At 35.8% G+C, this 12,091-nt stretch overlaps 2 long non-coding RNA genes across 2 annotated transcripts; both read right to left on the bottom strand.

Annotated features, from left to right (window-relative positions):
• Positions 1–4,419: 4,419 nt before the first annotated feature.
• Positions 4,420–4,621, bottom strand: LOC113319692. Its single transcript, XR_003345755.1, has 2 exons — positions 4,565–4,621; positions 4,420–4,479 (listed from the first exon to the last, which is right to left on the bottom strand). It is a non-coding gene; the product is annotated as an uncharacterized LOC113319692 (long non-coding RNA).
• Positions 4,622–9,564: 4,943 nt separating this feature from the next.
• Positions 9,565–12,048, bottom strand: LOC113316929. The gene is made up of 3 exons (XR_003343098.1): positions 11,811–12,048; positions 10,205–10,294; positions 9,565–10,129 (listed from the first exon to the last, which is right to left on the bottom strand). It is a non-coding gene; the product is annotated as an uncharacterized LOC113316929 (long non-coding RNA).
• Between the last annotated feature and the right edge of the window lie 43 nt (positions 12,049–12,091).

Consider the following 12,091-nt stretch of genomic DNA (forward strand, 5'->3'; position numbering starts at 1 on the left):
CAGGCGTTGATATAGTTAACGCCCCACGCCAGGCGTTTATATAGTTAACGCCCCATCCCGGCGTTGATATAGTTAACGCCCCACTCCAGGCGTATATATAGTTAACGCCCCAGCCCGGCGTTGATATTGTTAACGCCCCACGCCAGGCGTTTATATAGTTAACGCCTGTTGTTGAGCGGACTTAATAGCTCCGCTCCAAGTTTGAGTTTAAAAAAAAAATTAAAATACTTAGACAAAATTGATTTTGAAATTTTTTTATACCGTTGGTAATTCGAACGTTGAAGAAAATGGAACGTTGGATAATTTGGAACGTTGGAAAGTTGGATAATTTGGAACGTTGGAAAGTTTGGAAGACATTTTGGAACGTTGAAAATTTCGGAAGAAACACCTATATATACACATGAGATCCTGTGACATTTTCCCACGACTAATACTTCAAACTATCTATCACACGAATAAGAAGAAATATTATTTCTGCTTTCAAATCATTTGGAAAATTTTCACGGATTCGCTTACAATGGCACCAAGAGTAGCACGAGGTCCAAATTTTACGACAATCGAAGATGTAACAATGTGTAAAATTCATTTATCTATATCTCAAGATTCTAGTGTTGGAGCTGATCAATCAGAGGCGACGTTGTGGACTCGTATCAAGGATGATATTGAACTTCATTTACCTAATAATCCATAGCGGTCTTGGAGTTCTTGGAAAAAACGATATCAGGGAATAAGTAAAGATGTGGCGTTATTTTCGGCAAAAGAGGCAGAAGTTGAAGGTGAATATCATACTGGATGGGGTCCTGAAAAGAAGGTAAGCATTCTTGATTTTTCGAACAATTGTTTTCTAATATTTAATGAGCGCCCATGTACTTAAGTGTTTTTAAAAACATTAACAGCTTGAAGAAGTTAACAAGAGGTTCAAGGAATGCAACGATGGGAAAAAATTTAAGCACGAAGAGTGCTACCCAATTGTGTTAGAAAATATAAAATATAATCGGCGATCGACTTTTGTATTCGATACGACGCATGATTTGGACACTTATGAGAATAACGAGGAAGATGATGAAGGACCGCAAACAACAACTCAAGGAGAGATCGGTAACGACACAGATGGGGGAGACATAGAGAACACATATCTTCGTAAGATGGGGAAAAAAGCAGCAAAAAGATTGAAGAAAACAGGGAGAGAGAAATCCAGTCACCAAGAGGAATTGATGGGAATAATTATTAAAGAACAACAAAATTTCAATACTCATTACCAAGCACAATCAAGATTCAAGATGGAACAAAGAGCAGCAGAGTTTGCAGCAAAACAAGCTGAACATGCGGCAAAAATAGCCAAGCAAGCTGAAGACGACGAATTTCGCATCATTATGATGGATCTTCAAAAAATGGATCCTGTACAACAAGAGTACTTCCAACTTCGCAGGGCGGAGATAGTTCGGAATAGAAGAAACCAATCTTAACACAAAGGCGGAATAACCTTAATTATTTCTCCTATTTAGTGATTAGTAGTATTATTAGTATTATTATGTTTTAAATTTCTTATTATCTGAACAATTAGCATTATTATTATGTAATTTTTGGATTTTAAATTTACTTCCGTTGATTTGAATTAAATTTCTACTTTTTTGAAACATACGACCTTAATTAAAACTTGAGGATGTTTACATACAAAGAGATAATAGAACGTACAACAAAATCATTTGGGAAAACTTGAGGATGATTACCAAATTTAACATAGAAAGGAAATGACAAACGACAATTTTTAATTCCCATATTCTGCCCATATATATTCGATCAAGTCATCACGCAAGCGAATATGTGCATCTTTGTTACGCATTGCACGTCGGCGTTGCTGAGCTCTAATTTGAGAAAACTCGTCACTATTGCCTCTTAATATATTAACTGGTGCTGCGTTGCTACGTTGTTCATAAACATGTGGCCAGTCACCGGGTAGACTCTCATCCTCGACTATCATATTATGTAAGATAATACAAGTTTTCATGATATAGGCAAGCACATCTGGATTCCACATTCTTGCAGGTTGTTTGATGATTCCAAATTGTTGTTGAAGTACACCAAATCCCCGTTCAACATCTTTTCTTGCACCCTCTTGCATCGATGAAAATATTTCCTTTTTCCTACCAACCGGATGTTTAATGGCCATAATAATAGTAGGAATCTCTGGGTATATTCCATCACCTAGATAATACGGCATATCATATGAATGTCCGTTCACCTCATAGCTCACCGGCGGTGCTTTTCCTGTTACAAGACTTCGAAAAACATATGAACGGTTCATAACATTAATATCGTTGTTAGAGACGGGCATACCAAAAAAAGCATGCCAAAACCATAGGTCATACGACACCACTGCCTCCAACACGATACTTTCTCTCCCTTTATACGCGGTGTAAGCCCCAGATTCTGCCGACGGACATTTATCCCATTTCCAATGCATGCAATCTAGACTACCCAGCATCCCAGGAAATCCCCTGTCTTTGTTTTTCTTGAGCAACAGTTCAATATCACCAGCCGTTGGTTCACGCAAATATTCTTTCCCATACACATTCACAATCGTCTTACAAAACCTACGAGTAGCTTCCAGCACAGTTGTTTCTCCTATGCGTAAGTACTCGTCTATTGCATCTGCCGCACATCCGTAAGCTAACATTCGTACTGCTGCTGTTACTTTTTGATGAGTGTTTAATCCTAAAACTCTACAAGCATCGGGCTTTTGAACAAAATATCTGTTTGCATTGGTAACACCTTCCACTATCTGGTTAAACAATTGTCGACGCATTCTAAATCTTCTGCGAAAAACATTGGGTGGTTGGTTTGGGTACGGAGAGAAATAGTCGTTCCATAGAAGTTCAGCCCCTGACTCACGATCTCTTGGTATTCTGATACGAGTTTGAGGCCATTTTGAATTTGTAACAAGGACTCCCAAACTAACGGCCATGTTATTTTGCATAATTGTTATTGCATCATCATCCGAGGAATAAAAACTACTATTAGAAGAAGAAGATGAAGAAGAAACAGAAGAGCAATAATGAGCGGTTTTCTCATAGTATTCCATTACTATATGAAGCAGAAGAGATGTATTGTTATTCATATATTGAGTGATCAGGTCTTTAATTTATAACCCATTTTCAAGAGCATTAAAAAAACCAAAAATAGATATTTTTTTGGGTTCACGCAAATGTGTTTTCCAAAAAAGATAAAGTGTTTGTCAGTGACCTGATATGACTATACTATATATGATATGACTATACTATATAAGATAAGAAAAGATAACTCCAAAGACAGGTCATCTAAATAGTCATAACAAATTAACCCTTCATATTATCATTATCCGAAGTCGACGATCTTGGTGCCATAAAAGGCATGTGCATTCTCGCATTGGTATTGTCTGAGGACATTGTTGAAGCTGATCCTTGATTCATACAACTCCAAACTTGTGATGGCATTGTTTGGGAAAAGGAACCATATCCAAGTTGAGGTTGGACAGTGTGCGGCATACGGAAAAGAGATAGTTGTTGCTGCAAATCAACGTTCGCATTATTTAGCCTTTGTATTTCTGCTTCTTTCGACATAATAACGTCCATCCTCTCCTTCGTTTGTTTTAATGTAAATTCGCGAAATTGTTGATTAAAATCAGCATTTTCTTGAAATAATGTGTAAGCTTCATGCTGTCAAGAAAAAATAAAATACATAAGTACAAATATACCAACAAAAATCGAACGTACAATAAAAAGTCGAAAGTACACTTACGTGGGATAATAGATGTGGAGGAGGGATATGTACATGTTCAGCAGGTTGTTCAATTGGTTCCGTATACAAGTCACCGACATACCCATATGTATGGGCTTCCCAAATAGGATGAGTCACATAATCTTTGTAGTTGGTTGCCATTCTCCAGTATTGTAAATATATATCATAATCTTTAACAACTTGCACTATCTCTGTTGCATCGACCAAACCTTCTTTTTTTAGGCGTTCGGCTTGAATATTGCCAATATCCCCTATAACTGTGTGTAGTCTTATAGGAACAGCGAAAGTACAATGGTTTTGCCGCCAACACCTTTCACCAAGATACATGTTGTGTTGTACAGTTAGAAAGGGAATAAGAATTTAGTAAGTATGTTATATAGAAAAAAAGAATGTTATATAGTAAGTATGTTATATAATAAAATTTAATTATTAACTCACAATGCCCATGTAAGAAAATATATATCTCGAGTCTGATAGCCGCGTAGCCGTGCATCCCATATCAGATGCAAGAACTTCTCTGTATGATTCCCATGGGCGCCATGTCACTTGTTCAGCAGTAAGCTTACTCAGTAAATCCCTACAACGGAAAATATCATTTGTATTCTTCGGTACATTCCATTTAGAAGATATGGGCCATTTTTATTCTGTACTCGCCTCTGTGATTTCTGGTCGACATATGCCCAGGTATTCATACCCCCAAAACTACTCCATCAAAATAATTAGCCAATTTAATAACTTAGCAACAAAATAAACAATGAGAGGAAAAATAACTAGATTGAAAGAATACCTCTAATACTTGGAATGGACCACATAGTGCCTTCTGTCTCCTCCCAGATAAACGGAGTGCCGCATACAATTTCGAAAACGCAGCACCACCCCAGTCATACGTGGATACTACATCAAGATTTTCAAAAGCAGCTAACCATCCAGCATCAATATAAGTCTTTGCATTAGAAAAGAAAAAATGTCCCAAAACATACATGAAAAAGGCAATTGCTACTCTATGAGCAAGGGTGCTATCATTTTCAGCCGCAACCAACTTGTCTTCGAAGAAATATGACCTTAAATATTTAATTGTAATTGAATTTGAAACCCACGACGGTGCTTTTGGACAGAGCGTGACATCTTGGATATCCGGAAAGGTATGCTCACGAACATGTTCAAATTGGTACTTCCCCGAATCATAAGGAACATCAGGCCCATCACCGATACTCAGTCCAGTCAACATGAGCCAATCTAGGGGGTGAATCCCATCTCACCAAATGGGAAGTGAAAAGTGTTTGTTGTATCCCAAAACCGCTCAGCAATATAATCAACCATTGAATGGTTGGTTTCGCTACATTGTATGTCCAGTAAATTTTGCCATCCCGCTTTTTCAATAATATATTTAGCTCTAGGACAGTGTTGTGAAATAGTTTGATAGTGATGAATTACCGATGCCAAAGATCCACGATGTTGATACTTCAATTTGTGCTCCCCTGTAAATGTGATGTCCGTAGTAGCGTGCAGTTTATCATCTTGCAGTATAGGAAACCTCCCTAACCGGGGAATATCAACCTCCTTAATTGTACCAGTAGGGATTAAGTTATAATCCTCTTCGGCTACAGATTTTTGTTTCTTGTTCGTCTTCATGCGACCATTGAACCGTGCTGTGAATTTGTTCAACATCTGTGCACACACAATATAGATGCAGTTACATTATTAAAAGACCAACCCTCATTAACGAATATTTTTATTAGTCCATCACCATTTATATTCCAAATACTATAAATCCTTAACACAAACCATATCAATTCCAAATTCTATAATTCCACAAACACAAATTAAATCGTCACCGATGCATTTCGAAAATCATTACAAGATTCCACAACCCAATTTAATCACTTCAAGATTCCATAAAAATCACTAAAAAATCAATTCCATACTCACGCAATTAGCTCTTCTACATATGTAACTCCCAAAATTTACATAACTACAATTTAGATAACTAAAATTAATCACCTCAAAATTCAATAAAAAACAATACAAATTCAATTATTGGTAACCATATTCACATACAACATGCAGAAAAGCAATAATTAATCCAATAATTTACATAACTACAATAATTTTAAAATTAATCCAATAATTTTAAAATTAATCCAATAATTGACATAACTACAACTATTGATAACCATATTCACTAAAATTAATTACCAACAGACAACATGCAGAAAAGCAATAAAAGGAAGCTCTCAATTGAAATAGGTTGATTGAAACAGATGAAGAGAACTATTTCCCACAGAATCTACATAACCACAGATTTTTACAATACCCAAAAATTATAAATCTATTCCACCCACAAATTAGATCTTCTATAACTATTTTCGGCAAAAATTTAACCAAATTTACATAAGCAGCAAATATGGTTTTTTTCACATACATATTAATCTCTAAAAAAACATAAAACACACATACCCAATTAAATTTAACCAATTTCATATTCATATTTGTTCGTTAAAACCCAATTTTATATAAACTAATTTTAACAAATAAAACCCTAAATAAATTATACAACGATAAAACAAAAGAGATTAAGAAAAAAAAAACATACCTTTTTTGTAACCCAGGTTCATCAAGTATCTCGTTTTTTTCTTTTCTTTTACTGCTCGTTACTGTGATGTATGTGTTGGTTCAGAAGCTGTGTTTGTGGGCGGTAGAAACAAAGAGGAGGTAGAAAAGAAGAAGACGGAGAAGATTAGGGTAAAGGGCAAGTGAACACGTGGGCTATACGTGGTGGTTAGAGATTGTCTGGGCTTTAATTTCACACGTGCTCGATACGTGTGTTAATACAAGTCCAACACTATACGTACGCCTGCCATGAGGCGTTGATTCCTTCATTCGCCTGAGTGAAACCAAGCGTTGATTATACGTACGCCTGAGAGAAGAGTGAGGCGTTGATTATACGTTCGCCTGAAACAGGCGTTGATTATACGTACGCCTCATTCAGGCGTTGATTATACGTTCGCCACACCAGGCGTAGATTATACGTAAGCCCCTTCGCCGAGCGTGAACTATATGTACGCCCCACAACCAGCGTATTATTTACCAACGCCCCACAACCAGTGTTAACTATATCTCCGCCCGGCCCAAACGAAGATTATACAAACGCTCCACATGCAAGCGTGGATTATACATCCGCCCGACTAAATATACTCCACTGCCTTAACGTGACACTACAGACTAAACTCAAATTTGATCGTTTGTTTTGGTCTTTGATCTTTGGTTTTGATCGTACCACTGTGGACGCTCTAAAGCCACGAATTCATAGACTAGAAGTCTTCATCTCCATCGCCACAATACCCTCGATAAGGAATTCCATGTTTCCTTGTAATCCATTCCGATAAAATTGCTTGACAGCAACAACCTGTACCAACCAAATATTCAGAGTTCACACATCAGTTCAAGCTCATGTAATGTTGAGAATCAACTAACAACAAGCCCAACATCCACAACCCAAGCACATATGACAAAAAAGAAAAAACCCTGACATATCCTAAAACAAGACGAAGCTGGTTTGTACTTTCCAATCTCCCTTTATAAACTCTACCACAACCACCATCACCATCTAAACAATCTATCCTACAATTATTTATTGCTGCTAAACAATCTAAACAATTCGCAAAATGTAAATGTCTGAGCTGCAATGTGATCAGATTCTCCATCCTCTAAACTCTCCTTTGCATCCAGCCAGTCCTTAATCTTTAAACTATCTATAATCAGAAAACAAAATACAATGCTTCAAACATCGTTTCAATAAAACCAAGAGACAATCACGTTAGTCAAATAACAAACTATGATAACTATTACTTAGGTTGGGTTTTTACGATTCATGGACAAATATTACATGTTTTGAACCATCTTAGTACCTTGCAAAAATCAGTAAACATGCAATTCACACCTTAACTCAATCCCACCCCAAAACCCAAAACAAAAATCATGATAATTCATCATATAAGAGAAAAGCAGTAATTCAAATTAGTAAACACAATTCATACAAAACCCAGAACATATCTTGATTAATTATGGCCCGAGGAAAAAATCAAAGGAAAAGCCCTATTTCAGATCTCACACCTAATTTTTACAAAATAAAAAATCTAAAACAATGTTATAAACATAAACGATAAAACCCTAAATCCATAACAAGATTAATAATGTTCTTAATCCCAAATTGAATCATCTAAAGACAAAACTAAAACACCAATTACCTTGATCACAACCAATAACAACAGAGGTATAAGATGTTGTTCTTATACTTGATTTTTCCTCTGAGAAAAATCAAACCAGAAATACTAGAGGCTTTAAATTGAGAGAAGAATCTGTGAGTTCGTTTGCTGATTAAGGGTTTCTAGACCGAAAAAATTGTTTAAGATGATGTGAATTTGTTTACTAGGGTTTTAAGAGCGACAAATTTTTTTAATATGATTATAGAAGTTGGTTTTCTAGGATTTCGACAGTGATGAGGTGAAGGCTTCGAGAAAAATTGGATTGGTTTACCTTAACCGGAAGTGGAGACTGGAGACGATCATTTTCTGGTTGTAAAAAGAAAAAAACGAAGACGAAGGTTCACCTTGCATATCCTAGTTTAATTGGGCCCCAAAAAACAATTAGGGACCTCCAACTAGAGGACAAAAAAAGGTCATTAAAATTCAAATTGAGTCACCCCTTAACCAAAATATTTTTAAATGGCTAAACTGCCCCTGAATGATTAGTATTAAAATTTAATTAAGTTAATTAGTGTGGTTAGATTATGTTAGATTAAGCTCAGATTTTAGAATCAATTTTATTTTATTTTTTGTTGTTTGAGTTGAGAAGAAGAAGAGGACGTTTTAGAGGAAAATTTAGGGTTTTTAGAAGTGAGTAATTCAAGTAGGGGAAATGATGTTGGGGAAGGTTCAAGCAACAAAGATGATTGTGTTGATGGTAAGATTATCTTAAATTCTCCCATGGATTGGATGTATGTCACAACACAGAGAAAGAGTTGTCAATGTCGAGGGATGTATACCCCAACGACTCTAGAAAGTCGTTAATGTATTGACACCAAAAATGACGACTCAAACCTGCAACTTTTCCACGTTATGAAAAATCGTCAGGGTATTAAAAAAATTCATTGACGATCCTCAACAGTCGTTAATGTTTAGACTGTTTAAGTGACGATTCTAAACTGTCGAAGATTCATTAATGGCAGAAATGTACGACAGTTTTGGGTCGTCATAAAAATGATCAATTCCCTGACGACCCTTTGGAAGAGTCGTTACTGTTTTGGTTACGCATTTGACAACTTAAACAGTCGTTAATGTTTTAGAAATGTCGTTATACACTGTCGTTAATCTCTAAAAAGAGTCGTTAGTGTATGACAGTTTAAAGTCGGTATTGTTTTGATCATGATCTACATGACGATCCTAAACTGTCGTTAATGTCGGTGAAGGGTCGTTATGAGGGTCGTTATTTGAAAGAAAAAAATATTAATCAAGGGTAAAATAGTATATTCATCTTCAGATTTTTACACCCCTAAAAAATTTGGGGGACAAACAAAATTTCATGGCCCCCAATTAAACTAGGTTGCATATCCAGATCTAGAATAAGGAGAGATGTTTGGACGTGCGGGCCGTTTTGAAGGCACTTCTTTTCCGTTCTTTTTTCTTTTTAATTTAATCGATAAAATTTTAAAAATAAAAATTTCTACATTTCTGTGAAAGAAAATAAAAACTTGATAATATTAATAAATATTATCGATACTTGTTGCCGCACCAGTGTGGGAAGAACTTGATTTATAGCTACATCAGCAAAATACATGTAGCAAAAAGTTAGTTTTTGCCTCAACTATTTGCGAATGTGGCAAAATGTCTCACTTAATGCCACACCTATCTAGCTGTGAGAATAAAACCCGCCTATTGCCACATTGTTCGTGGATGTGTGGTAAAGAAATGCGGCAACAAACTCATATTCTTATAGTGTAGTTTTATGTAATTTATTTCAAGGTCATTGTGTCGTTCTTGCTGCGAGTAGTTCCTCCATAAGGAAAGATACGTAGAGAGATCGACATACAAAGAGGTCCATGTCTCAGGCTTAGCATGGTGTGCAGTAATCGGAAAGATGGTGCTTAACCTTTATGCAATCCTTTTTCTCTGTTGATTCTGCTTGGACTGTCTTTTAATTCAAAAATAAAGTAGGATTTAGAAAGCCAACGAGTCCGATAGGCTTACAATCATTGGACATATGCACCTCAGAGATATAGTCCCTTCCATTATGTCATTATTACAAAAGCTTTTCTGATTAACCTTATAGGTCGCCTGTTGTGGTGTAACTTTAACTGGAAAATGGAACACAAAGGTAGTTATTACATTTGATAATGTACTACTTTATTTTAAATATGTATCTCAATTACCTCGCAATTTCTGTTTTTATTATGAGACACTAGTGAAACCGCACGCCCGATGCGCCTGCGCTGCAAATCTAATGCTTTAGCAATTCGAAACTGTCGAAAAAGAAAAGAGAGAATTGTAAAGACGGTACAAAATACGACATAAAGACTACCATATCAAATCAGTGTCCGGTTAGCATCAAATCGATTAATTTTATAAAAGTAGTTCAAAAGATACTTATGTTGGATAATACAGAAATACTGAACGGTCTACAACATCTAATTTTAAGAAGTTCAAGCATTCCTATGAACATCAAGACTCAAAGAGCTTCTTCTCATAATATTCTTTGAATGTGCTCTCTCTAGTGGCTCCCAATAGTCAGCATTACTGTGATCTGATAGAGGATCAAAGACTAAACCGTACAGTCACTGAATGTTGTATAGGAAGGATCAGAAGAACAAAGCAACATTTGTGAATGAAAGAGGGTAATTGCATGACAGTAATCTGACATTTTTAATGGCCCTTCAATAAAAAAAATCCTAGTTGGAATGACAAACTCAAGCATGACTGTAGAAGTAGATAGATGATGTTTATGTTCAATCTGGCATGTAAAAAGTAAAACCTTAAACCCTGTACATTATTGTTAAGAGGAAACAATACTTGACAGCTGCCATTTAAAAAATTGTTGGTGGAAACTTACTTACCAGAAACAAAATCAATTCAAACATCAATCCTCAGGGAAAATTCCTGGATAAAATAAAATTACTCAATCTAAAGAACCAAGAATCAAAATTACTCATGAGGCAGATGTAGGAGAAGCACTCCCTGCGCCACCATTATTTGCATCCAGCGTGCACTCAAATGTATGGATACTTGCAAAATGCTATACACCTTAGCGAGAAGGCTATAATATTTCATATCATCAAATGCAACAAACACAAAAGAAAAGGCGAACAAATACCCTTATCATCTGTTTTTGCAATTTTCGAAATTAATCTGCAAACTTCCATAAGTTCTCGCGACACAGAATACCATATAATTTATATTTCTATCATCTTCAAACCCGGTATTAGAAGGAAAAGAATATGTACGGAGACTGATCAATATAGGGGGGGTACCTACATATGGATATTCAACCGCAATGGATCATAATTGAACGCCAGACATGCATTCCTGACAAACTCATGCATTCCTAAAGTATGGTTAACCTGAGCCTCATCTACACTGTTGTGTTTCTAAGATTTGCAGGCTGACATTAAGAAATTCATTAAGAATGTCTTGTAACCATCATGTGAACTCCTTGAGCCTGTGTAAATTCCATTACCATCCAGTCTTGGTTCAATACATTATACGTGCCAAGCAAAACTGCACATTATTTTGTACTAGGCATTTCAACAAACAATTAGTAGTAAGGAAAAATATTAATCACTTAACCACAAACTAAAAAAAAAAGGATTTGATTTTCTAAGTTCCAATTGAAATTCAAGTCATACCAGAATCTACTCTTCACTCATATCCAAAACTCATCTACAAAACCATATAAAATCCGAAACTCATACCCAAATTTTATAGTGAATGGAAACGATTAACGGAATTAACAATTTCATAAGTACGAAGAATCAAAAATACCTTGTAATCTTAATCCAATTCCTTCCTCAACTCGATTTGAAGTGATTTCTCCTTAAAAATCTAACATCAAAACAACATCAGAATAGGTAAATTAATTATATTATAATTTCCCCTTTTGATGTTGAGTTGTTGTCTCTTTCGACTCTCCTTGTAGAAATTGCAATCTGGTGCTTCTTTCGTGGCGGAGGTGTTGCAGAAATCATGACGAAGGTGATGTGGTGTTTTGACGAAAAGAGTTTGAGATGGAGAGAAAAGGAAAGAGCTTTGTTTTGCATAGTAAA

This window comes from Papaver somniferum, chromosome 10 (assembly GCF_003573695.1).
Source record: "Papaver somniferum cultivar HN1 chromosome 10, ASM357369v1, whole genome shotgun sequence".
Lineage (NCBI taxonomy): Eukaryota > Viridiplantae > Streptophyta > Magnoliopsida > Ranunculales > Papaveraceae > Papaver > Papaver somniferum.